This window comes from Mobula birostris, chromosome 8, assembly GCF_030028105.1.
Source record: "Mobula birostris isolate sMobBir1 chromosome 8, sMobBir1.hap1, whole genome shotgun sequence".
Lineage (NCBI taxonomy): Eukaryota > Metazoa > Chordata > Chondrichthyes > Myliobatiformes > Myliobatidae > Mobula > Mobula birostris.
This window is the reverse complement of record NC_092377.1, coordinates 38549291-38560796: the sequence shown is the minus strand read 5'-3', so window position 1 is coordinate 38560796 and position 11506 is coordinate 38549291. Positions and strand designations below refer to the sequence as shown.

Sequence of the window (11506 nt, the reverse complement as noted above, 5' to 3'; positions counted from 1 at the left end):
TAGATGCTGCCTAGCCTGCTGAGTTCCTCCAGCATTTTGTGTGGGTTGCAAGGTTCTCATTACCAGTTTGAAAGCTCTTTTTTCATTTTGATGAATTGTCACTGACCAGTTGGGCTGTTATACTTATTCAAAAAGCCTTTGCGAAGATCATTGAGTCTGGTGGCATACATTCAAATGACTTGGGCTGCCCAACAAATCTGACCAAGAGTAACCAGGGCCTTATTGGAGCAGATGTTGACCTGTGAAGCAACACTGATGTCAGTTTGATGATCCTACCAATAAATTTGGAGCATTTTGCAGAAACCGTATTGGTGTTATCTCTATAGAACATGGGCATAATGTGTCACCAACTTCATAATGTACAAGAGGAAAAGGATTACTGCTGTCTGGTAGACCATGAACTTTGTGCTGTACGAAAATCCTGATCTTCAAGCACATCTTTATTCCTGAGATGTCCAACATCTGAGCTGCAGCACGGATAAAAATGGTAAACTTTATCATTGATGTCCATCACCACTGAAAGGTTACTCCTGTGTCACAGGCCTCTTCACAGTTTTTATGGTTGCAAAGTAGACCTTTATTGGTATTAGTTTATATTGTCAGTGAAAACAGTGAAAGCTTGTCTTGCATACTGTTCATACAGATCAGAATCACGTTTAATATCACTGGTATGTGTTGTAAAATTTGTTAACTTTGTGGCAGCAGTACAATGTAATACATGATAAATTTTGAAAAAAAACTGAATTACAGTAATTATATACACGTATATTAAAAAATTAGTGACGTAGTGTTCATGGGTTCAGTGTCCATTGAAAAATCAGATGCAGAGGGGAAGAAGCCATTCCTGAATCACTGAGTGTGTGCCTTCAGGCTTCTGGACCTCCTTCCTGACGGTGACAATGAGAAGAAGCATGTTCTGGGTGGTGGGGGCTTAATGATGAAAGCAGCCTTCCAGAGGCACCGGTTGTTGAAGATGTCTTGGATACTACAGAGCCCAGTACCCATGATGGAGCTGACTAATTTCTTTTGTTTTTCCAATCTTTTTATTAATTTCAAAATATAGAAACAAAACATAGCAATAATACAAATAGTAGGAGATATATTGTTACACTTAAAAAAGTAATTGCAAAACCAAATAGTGTAAATTAACAAAGCTCCCAATGATGTAGAACTAACAACGGATAATACAAAGCAAAAAAAAACTGGAAAAAAAAATCATGAAAAAGAGAAAAAAACAAAACAAAACAAAAAAAAGCAAACCCCATCTCCAAAGAAAAACAGAATTAATCAACTAAACTAAAAGACTTGGGCAAAACTAACAACTTAAAAATGGAAAAGAAGAAAACTTTAGTGTCGACGACTCCATTCCTCTCCAACAACAGTACAGAGAGATAAAACAAGTTTGGAAATGATCAAATTACATCAAATGAAAATGCTGAATGAATGGCCTCCAAGTTTTTTCAAACTTAATGGAAAGGTCATAAACTGCACTTCTAATTTTCTCCAAATTCAAACACACCATAGTTTGTGAAAACCAATGAAATATATTAGGAGGGTTAATCTCTTTCCAGTTCAACAAAATGTACCTTCTAGCCATTAAAGTAAGAAATGCAATCATCCTTCGTGATGAAGAGGTTAAATTATTTAAATCTATCATTGGTAGTCCTAAGATAGCAGTAATTGGATGAGGTTGTAAGTCTATATTTAGGACCGTTGAAATAATATCAAAAATATCTTTCCAATATTTCTCCAACAAGGGACATGACCAAAACATGTGGGTTAAAGAAGCTATCTCGGAATGACATCTGTCACATATTGGATTAATATAAGAGTAATAACGAGATAGTTTATCTTTGGACATATGAGCCCTGTGCACTACTTTAAACTGTACCAACCCATGCTTAGCACATACAGAGGATGAATTCACCAACTGAAGAATTTTTTCCCATTTTTCAGTCGGTATATTAATCTCAAGTTCTCTTTCCCAGTCAGCTTTAATTTTATTAGAAGCATCAGGACATAAATTCATAATTATATTATATATAATTGCTACTACACTTTTCTGAGAGAGATTTAAATCTAAGATTTTTTCCAAAGTGTCCATTGGATATGGGTGTGGAAAATTAAGGGAGACAGTAATTAAAAAGTTTCTAATCTGTAGATATCTAAAAAAGTGAGATCTGGGTAAGTTATATTTATTAGAGAGTTGATCAAAAGACATAAAACAATTATCCAAAAATAAATCGCAAAAAGATATTATACCTTTGGTTTTCCAAGTAATTTTACAACTTTATGCAGCTTACTTTGATCCTGTGCAGTAGCCCCCTATTGCCAGATGGTGATGCAGCCAGTCAGAATGCTCTCCACAGTACATCTGCAGAAGTTTTTGAGTGTCTTAGGTGACAAACCAAATCTCCCCAAACTCCTAATGAAATATAGCCACTGTCTTGCCTTCTATATAGCTGCATCAATATGTTGCAACCAGGTTAGGTTCTCAGAGAACACACATAAAAGTTGCTGGTGAACGCAGCAGGCCAGGCAGCATCTCTAGGAAGAGGTGCAGTCGACGTTTCAGGCCAAGACCCTTCGTCAGGACTAACTGAAGGAAGAGTGAGTAAGGGATTTGAAAGTTGGAGGGGGAGGGGGAGATCCAAAATGATAGGAGAAGACAGGAGGGGGAGGGATGGAGCCAAGAGCTGGACAGGTGATAGGCAAAAGGGATACGAGAGGATCACGGGACAGGAGGTCCGGGAAGAAAGACGGGGGGGGGGGGGGGGGACCCAGAGGATGGGCAAGAGGTATATTCAGAGGGACAGAGGGAGAAAAAGGAGAGTGAGAGAAAGAATGTGTGTATAAAAATAAGTAACAGATGGGGTACGAGGGGGAGGTGGGGCATTAGCAGAAGTTAGAGAAGTCAATGTTTGTGCCATCAGGTTGGAGGCTACCCAGACGGAATATAAGGTGTTGTTCCTCCAACCTGAGTGTGGCTTCATCTTTACAGTAGAGGAAGCTGTGGATAGACATGTCAGAATGGGAATGGGATGTGGAATTAAAATGTGTGGCCACTGGGAGATCCTGCTTTCTCTGGCGGACAGAGCGTAGATGTTCAGCAAAAGCAGAGAAAACCAGAGAAAGCAGGATCTCCCAGTGGCCACATATTTTAATTCCACATCCCATTCCCATTCTGACATGTCTATCCACAGCTTCCTCTACTGTAAAGATGAAGCCACACTCAGGTTGGAGGAACAACACCTTATATTCCGTCTGGGTAGCCTCCAACCTGATGGCATGAACATTGACTTCTCTAACTTCCGCTAAGGCCCCACCTCCCCCTCGTACCCCATCTGTTACTTATTTTTATACACACATTCTTTCTCTCACTCTCCTTTTTTTCCCCTCTGTCCCTCTGAATATACCCCTTGCCCATCCTCTGGGTCCCCCCTCCCCCTTGTCTTTCTTCCCGGACCTCCTGTCCCATGATCCTCTCGTATCCCCTTTTGCCTATCACCTGTCCAGCTCTTGGCTCCATCCCTCCCCCTCCCGTCTTCTCCTATCATTTTGAATCTCCCCCTCCCCCTCTCAAATCCTTTACTCTCTCTTCCTTCAGTTAGTCCTGACGAAGGGTCTTGGCCTGAAATGTCGACTGCACCGCTTCCTAGAGATGCTGCCTGGCCTGCTGCGTTCACCAGCAACTTTTATGTGTGTTGCTTGAATTTCCAGCATCTGCAGAATTCCTGTTGTTTAGGTTCTCAGAGATATTGCCAGGCAGTGTATTGAGGTAGAACAAGGTAAAACAATATTGATGCAAAATAAAATGTAAAAGCTAGAGAGTCGTAATCAATAAAGTGCATGATCATAATGAGGTAGATTGAAAGGTCTTGTCCACCTTATTGTACAAGGCATCAATTGTATAGTGGAATAACAGCAAGATTAAAGCTGTCTTGGAGCTTGCTTTCAGGCCTTTGTACCTTCTGTCTGATGGATGGAGGAGAAGAGAGAATTGTTGGAAGGTGGCGTAGGACCTTGCACATACTGGGAGCTTAGCTTCCGGACATGCACATATACAAGGGCTTGGTACTACTGTTCAATGATTGAAATCAGGTTAACCTACAATCTGAAGTGGAAGTGGTGTAAAAAGAATATTTTTCCAGTTGTCCTGCGGTCAGGTTCTTTTCAAATGGCAAACTCATTGGAGGTGCAGCGCAGTGCAAAATCCTGGGCAGAGGGAAAAGATTTCAAGAGGATGTTGGGGCTAGTTTTTCCACACACGAGTAGTGGATTATAGATCAAGCTGCCAGAGAAACTAGTAGAGGCAGGCACAACTACATTTAAATGACATTTAGACAGGGTACTTGGATAGAAAAGGTTTTGGGCCAAAAGTGGACAAATGTGATTAGCACGGATAGCTACTCTCCCATACTCACCATTAGCACACATGTACCACAGGACCGTCTCCTTAGCTCGCAGTTCCGATGCTGATTTTAAGCGTGCTGATGAAACCACAGTTGTTGGCCACGTCAAATGGTGACAAATTGGCATTTGGCAGAGAGAATGAAAATCTGGTTGAGTTGTGCCACAACAACAATCTCTCATTCAATGTCAGCAAAACCAAAGAGCTGAATGTCGACTACAGAAGGAAGAAATTGGAGGTCCATGAGTCAGCCAGTCCTCATTAAAGGAATGAAGCTTTAAATTTCTTAGCTTTAACACATCAGAAGATCTGTCCTGAAACCAGCATGTAACCATTACAAAACAGGAATGACAGTGCCGACATTTTCTTAGAAGTTTGCGTAGATTCAATATATCATCTAAAACTTCTATAGATGCACAGTGGAGAGTATCTGAACTGGTTGCATTATGGCCTGTTATGGAAACACCAATACCCAGGAAAGGAAAAGGCTGCAGAAAGTGGTGAATACAGCAGAGTCTATCACAGGCAAAGCCCTCACCACTACAATGTACATTTCCATGAATCACTGCCACAAGAAAGTGACATCCATCATCAAAGACCCCCACCATAGGAGGTACAGAAGCCTTAGGCTCCACGCGACCAGATTCAGGAACAGTTATTACTTTACAACTATCGGTATGCTGAAACAGAATGGATAACCTTAAAAACCACTACTCTGAACTGATTCTACAACGTACAGACTCACTTTCAAAGATTCTTTATATCTCGTACTTTTTTTTATTAACATAGTTTGTCTTCTTTTGCACATTGTTTATCAGTCTGTCTCATTTTTCATAAATTCAATAATATTTTTTCTTGTCGATGGCACCAAGAAATGAACCTCAAGATGGTATGTAGTAACGTATATGCACTTTGATAATAAGTTTACTTTGAACTTTTGTTTTGGTACGGACAGGCTAGGTGAAGAACCCATTTCTATGCTCCTTAACTCTATGATATATGTATGAGAAGAGCAGGTGATATACCAGGGGCTTGTGTCACAGCACTCATTTCTACGGTATCACAGTTATATTTCGCCACTACACTGTCCTTTCTGGGACAGCTTTCTCCATTACAGTCTGTTGCTCTCTCTAGTTATCCATTAAAGACTGTCACTTTCTGTATGTCTCCAGTGCAGACTATCACTTACTTTTAAATTCCCGCACAGCACACTGACACTTTATGCCTGTAGTACAGATTACCGCTCTGTGACTCCATTATTAACTCTCTCTCGCCCCCTTGATCCCCGCTTCCCTCTCGTTATCGCTGAACCGGTCTGGAGGGCCTGCTTCCGCTGATACAAACGGAGGCCTGAAGCTGCCGAGCGGGCCGGAGCGGAACTGTGTTGCCAGGCCAGTGCACGGACGTGGTTGACGCCCAGTATTACTGTCGCTGGAACCGAACGCCGTACTACACTGAACAGTAAAATAAAAACAAGAAGCGGAAAAAGAGGTCGACGGGCTGCCGGGATATGAGAGATTTGTCAGGCGTTGATGTCAGAGCTCCAGTGGCGCAATCGGTTAGCGCGCGGTACTTATATAGCAGTACAAAGTGAGCAATGCCGAGGTTGTGAGTTCGAGCCTCACCTGGAGCACATGTTTTACACAGAGGGGGTCACTTACAAATCCTGTGGACAGTAATTGTAAATACACGTTGTCTTTCGCCACTTTTAGGGAGAAATCATTTTATAAGCAACATTTGATAAAGAAGCAATTTTACCCTGTTCCCATTTTAAAAAAACACATTATTTTATTGTCACTTCTCTTTACCAATTTGATAGTTGCTAAACTATTATAGCATTGTTTATTTATAAAATCCCATTGCATGTTAAACTCTAAGATCTGTTGAAAAGTAAACTCTCAGAAGCCCTTTACAAAAATATTATTCCTAAATCACTTTAAAATAGATATATGTTTAAGTGTTATTATTTTTTGTACACAAGTGTAAAAGAGAGGCCACTGGACAACGATGCTGGAGAGGTGGTAATGGGGGATATCGAATTAGCAGATGAACTGAATAAGTATTTTGCATCGGTCTTCTCTGTGGAAGACACAAACAGTATGGTGGAAGTTCCAGGTGTCGAGGGGCATGAAATGTGTGAATTTACCATAATTAGAGAGAAGGCTTTAGGGAAACTGAAAGATCTCTGGGTAGATAAGTCACCTGCACCAGATGGACAACATCCCAGGATTCTGAAAGAGGTAGCTCAAGAGGTCATGGAGGCATTAGTAATGATCCTTAAAGAAGCACTAGATTCTGGAACGGTTCCGGAAGAATGGACAATTGCAAGTGTCACTCCACTCCTCAGGAAGAAGAAAGGAAACTATAGGTCAGTTAGTCTGATCTCAGTGGTTGGGAAGATTTTGGAGTCAATTATTAAGGATGAGGTCTCAGTGTACTTGGAGGCCCATGATAAAATAGGCCAGAGTCAGCATGGTTTCTCAAGGGAAAATCTTGCCTGCCAAATCCATTGGATTTCTTTGAAGAAACAAACAAGCAAGATAGACAAAAGAGAATTGACTGATGCTGTGTGCTTGGATTTTCAGAAGACGTTTGACAAGGTTCTACACATGAGGTTGCTTAACAAGCTAAGAGCCCATGGTATTAAAGGAAAAATTCTATCGTGGATAAAGCAGTGGCTGTTTGGCAGGAGACAAAGAGTAGGAATAAAGGGAACCTTTTCTGGTTGGCTGCCGATGCCTTATGGTGTTTCACAGGGGCCTGTGTTGGGATTGATTCTTTTACATTATATGTTAATGATTTGGATGGTGGAATTGATGGCTTTGTTGCAGAGTGTGCAGATGATATGAAGATAGGTGGAGGGGCAGGTAGTTTTGAGCAAGTAGACGACAGAGGACATAGATTAGGGGAATGGGCAAAGAAATAACAGCTGGAATACAGTGTCAGGAAGTGTATGGTTATGCACTTTGGTAGAAGAAATGAAAAGGTTGACTATTTTCTAAATGGAGAGAAAATATAAAAACTGAGGTGTAAAGGGACTTAAAAATCCTTGGGCAGAATTTGCTAAAGGTTAATACGCAGGGTGAGTCTGTGGTGAGGAAGGCAAATCAAATGTTCACATTCATTTCAAGAGAACTAGAGTATAAAAGGAAGGACATAGTGTTGGAACTGTATAAAACACTGATGAGGCCTCGTTTGGAGTACTGTGAGCCGGTTTGTGCCCCATTATCTTAGAAAGGATGTACCAAAACTGGAGAGGATTCAAAGGAGGTTCACGAAACTGATTCCAGGATTAAATGGCTTGTCATATGAAGAACATTTGATGGTTCTGGGCCTGTATTCACTAGGATTCAGAAGAATGTGGGGTGACCTCATTGAAACCTATTGAATGGTGAAAGGCCTTGATAGAGTGGATGTGGAGAGGATGTTTCCTATGGTGGGAGAGTCTAAGGCCAGAGGACACTACCTCAGATTAGAGGGGCGTCCATTTAGAACAGACGAGGAGGAATTTCTTTAGCTAGAGAGTGGTGAATCTGTGGAATTCTTTGCCACAGGCAGCTGTGGAGGCCAAGTCTTTATATATATATATATATATATGTAACCCAGGTCAATTAAACCCAAAGATGGACCGTTAGAAAGCTCCACCTGTGGAGGCATGAAGATGAGGTTTACCGATTTTCTTTAAAAGTGAGAACTTCGGAGGGGGGGGGACTGCAAGGGCGAGGCGTGACTAATGCAGTGGCAGACAAGCAAGAGACACGCAGCAAACTATTAAAAACTAGAGGTATAAAACTGTTAGAAGTGGAATTACTAGTGAGTATCTCTACCGTACTTACTTGAAAACCTCAGGGTGAAACCCATGGAGGAGAGATGACAGTGATAAAAAATGTATTGAATCTACGGCTATAACAAGCAGCAGCTATAATAAAATAATATTGGCAGAGACGAGTGACCAAGATCCAGTGTCCCTGACCAACAGATTTGGTCAGGTTTTTTTTTGTATACGTTTGTGAAACAATTTTCCGTGGATGATCAACTATTTCATCCAACGAACCAAGAAACATGTTGGCGAGCCACCCAAGATCGAAAAACCAGCGTGGGAATGAAATGTTTCATGATGTAGAGGATTTAACATAGAAATATAGAAAACCTACAGCACAATACAGGCCCTTCGGCCCACAAAGCTGTGCTGAACATATCCTTACCTGAGAAATTACCTAGGGTTACCCATACCCCTCTGTTTTTCTGAGCTCCATGAACCTGTCCATGAGTCTCTTAAAAGACACTATTATATCCACCTTGGTTCCGGTTTGGTTGCCGACCGCTCCACAATGGTTTTTCGGTCAGGCGCCGGGCGCCCGGTGAGATTCGGCGGGGGCCGTGGTCAGCGGCTTGGGCCGGCTCCCCCACCGGACTTAGTCTGGTGAGGAAGGTGTGAGGAACCCAACAGGACTAAAAAAAAAGATCTGGCAAAAAGCGGATGAGCTCCTTGTGAGCCAACGGCCATCTTCCGTGGAAGAGACTAAAGCCTCACCACGTATCAACGAATCGTATGCTATGCACCTCGTTAGAAGAGACATGATGAACTTGGGCGCTGCACCGTGTGCCTGGACCTGCCCAAGGCCTCCGCCTAAGGAAGGGCTGAGCTCGAAGAAACGGCCGCAGCTGGAGGCCGACATGGCCTTGGGCTCGAGTTCGGTGGGGGTGGCAGTGGGCGTTGCCAAGGCGGCCAGTGAGAACAAACTGGAGGAGAGGCTGTTCTCGGTGCTGTCGCAAGATCGAAGAAGATGGAGGTGCATAGCTACCAACCTTGGGTTCGGGACGACACCCACTGACTGACTGACTGACATATCCACCTCCACCACCGTCGCCAGCAGCCCATTCCCCGCACTCACCACTCTCTGCGAAAAAAAAAACTTACCCCTGACATCTCCTCTGTACCTACTTCCAAGCACCTTAAAACTGTGCCTTCTTGTGCTAGCCATTTCAGTCCTGGGAAAAAGCCTCTGACTATCTACATGATCAATGCCTCTCATCATCTTATACACCTCTATCAGGTCACCTCTCATCCTCCGTCGCTCCAAGGAAAAAAGGCCGAGTTCACTCAACCTATTCTCATAAGGCATGCTCCCCAATCCAGGCAACATCCTTGTAAATCTCCTCTGCACCCTTTCTATGATTTTCACATCCTTCCTATAGTGAGGTAACCAGAACTAAGCACAGTACTCCAAGTGCGTTCTGACCAGGGTCCTATATAGCTGCAACATTACCTCTCAGCTCTTAAACTCAATCCTATGATTGATGAAGGTCAATGCACAACATGCCTTCTTAACCACAGAGTCAAACTGCACAGCAGCTTTGAGTGTCCTATGGACTCACACCCCAAGGTCCCTCTGATCTTCCACACTGCCAAGAGTCTTACCATTAATACTATATTCTGTCATCATATTTGACCTACCAAAATGAACCACCTCATACTTATCTGGGTTGAACTCTATCTGCCACTTCCCAGCCCAGTTTTGCATCCTATTAATGTCCTGCTGTAACCTCTGACAGCCTTCCATACTATCCACAACACCCCCAACCTTTGTGTATTCAGCAAATTTACTAACCCACCCCTCCACTTCTTCATCCAGGTCATTTATAAAAATCATGAAGAGTAGCAGAACATATCCCTGAGGCACTCCACTGGTCATCGACCTCCATGCAGAATATAACCTGCCTACAACCACTCTTTGCCTTCTGTGGGCAAGCCAGTTCTGGATCCACAAAGCTATGTCCCCTTGGATCCCATGCTTCCTTACTTTCTCAATAAGCCTTGCATGGGGTACCTTGTCAAATGCCTTTAATATAGTTGGATGTACAAATTTATTTTCATTCGAAGGATCTGAATCTGGTTTTCTGCAAGAACTGATTATTTTTGTAAAGACTTTGATAAGTTACTGAACGAAAATTACTTTGTTTAATAGTTGTCATTTTGGAGAATTTTCGGGCAAGGAGTTAAGCTCTCTCTTTTATATCTATTGACATCATTTTGATGTTAGTCATCGTGACTGCATGCCCTGGGTTTCTGCTGCTGATAAACTGAGAGACGTCAGCAATTGATCATAGGATTCAAAATATATTTATCTCCAATCTTTCTGTCAGATTCAATTTATGCAGAAGAAGGTTCAATGATTCTTTTTAAAGCTTTGATTTTTTTCCCCTTCTCCAGCTTTCCAACAAGTATTGCAAAAGTGTATCCTTTTGGAAATTAATGTTTTGAGCTGTATGCCATTATTGATCTGGCTGTTTAACTTCTACTGTTTCCAATGCCTGAGCTACCTTTTCTTCAGGTTCTGAAGCAGTGGTCAGTGCTATTTATTGTCTCAGAAAGGCAGTGTTCATTATTAAAGACCTCCAGCACCCAGGGCAGGCACTTTTCTCACTGTTACCATCAGCTAGGAGATGTAGAAGCCTGAAAGCACTCACTCAGCGATTCAGGAATAGCTTCTTCCCCCAGCTATCCGATTCTGGCAATTTGCTGCAGTATCAATATTCATCACAAGACTCTGACCAATTATCTTAATGAAAATTTAAAATTCATCATAGTCTTCTACAATACCAAATGTGGCATAAATATCATTCATCAGGTTAATTTTCCCAATACTTTCAATGCTTCTAATGCATTCAAGAGTCTCCTAATGTTAGTACTGCATATATATTTCCCTGTCAGCAAAACAAGCATTGACTCTAATTCTCATTTACTATGTGCTATGTTGGTAAATGGAAGCAATTCATAATGGCACTTCTCAAAGGCAGTTAGGAACAGGTAAAAAAAATACCGGGTTATCAGTGGTTTTTGCCTCTGACCCCACTTCCATATCCTGGAAAAATTATTAATGAATAAAATGATCTGAGAAAATCATTTTATTCTACTGTCACTAAAGCAACAGTTTGTATGGAATGGACATACCAAGACAATGTGATTCCTCAGGCAGGACTCTTCATCTTTTGTAATTACATGACCCCTGGATTTGTCATTTTCCAGCTCCAACTGATATGCTAGTGTTTTTTTAACCACCATAGGATTGTGCCCTAATGAAAATGAGGCAT

The 11506-nt window shown here is 41.9% G+C and overlaps 1 long non-coding RNA gene and 1 other non-coding gene across 2 annotated transcripts; one reads left to right on the top strand and one right to left on the bottom strand.

The window, feature by feature from the left end:
- Positions 1–768: 768 nt before the first annotated feature.
- On the bottom strand, positions 769–5850 carry LOC140202176 (uncharacterized). Its single transcript, XR_011887019.1, has 3 exons — positions 5601–5850; positions 4425–4627; positions 769–1039 (listed from the first exon to the last, which is right to left on the bottom strand). It is a non-coding gene; the product is annotated as an uncharacterized lncRNA (long non-coding RNA).
- A 101-nt stretch (positions 5851–5951) lies between these two features.
- On the top strand, positions 5952–6044 carry trnai-uau (transfer RNA isoleucine (anticodon UAU)). The gene is given in 2 exon segments: positions 5952–5989; positions 6009–6044. It is a non-coding gene; the product is annotated as a tRNA-Ile (tRNA).
- Positions 6045–11506: the final 5462 nt, after the last annotated feature.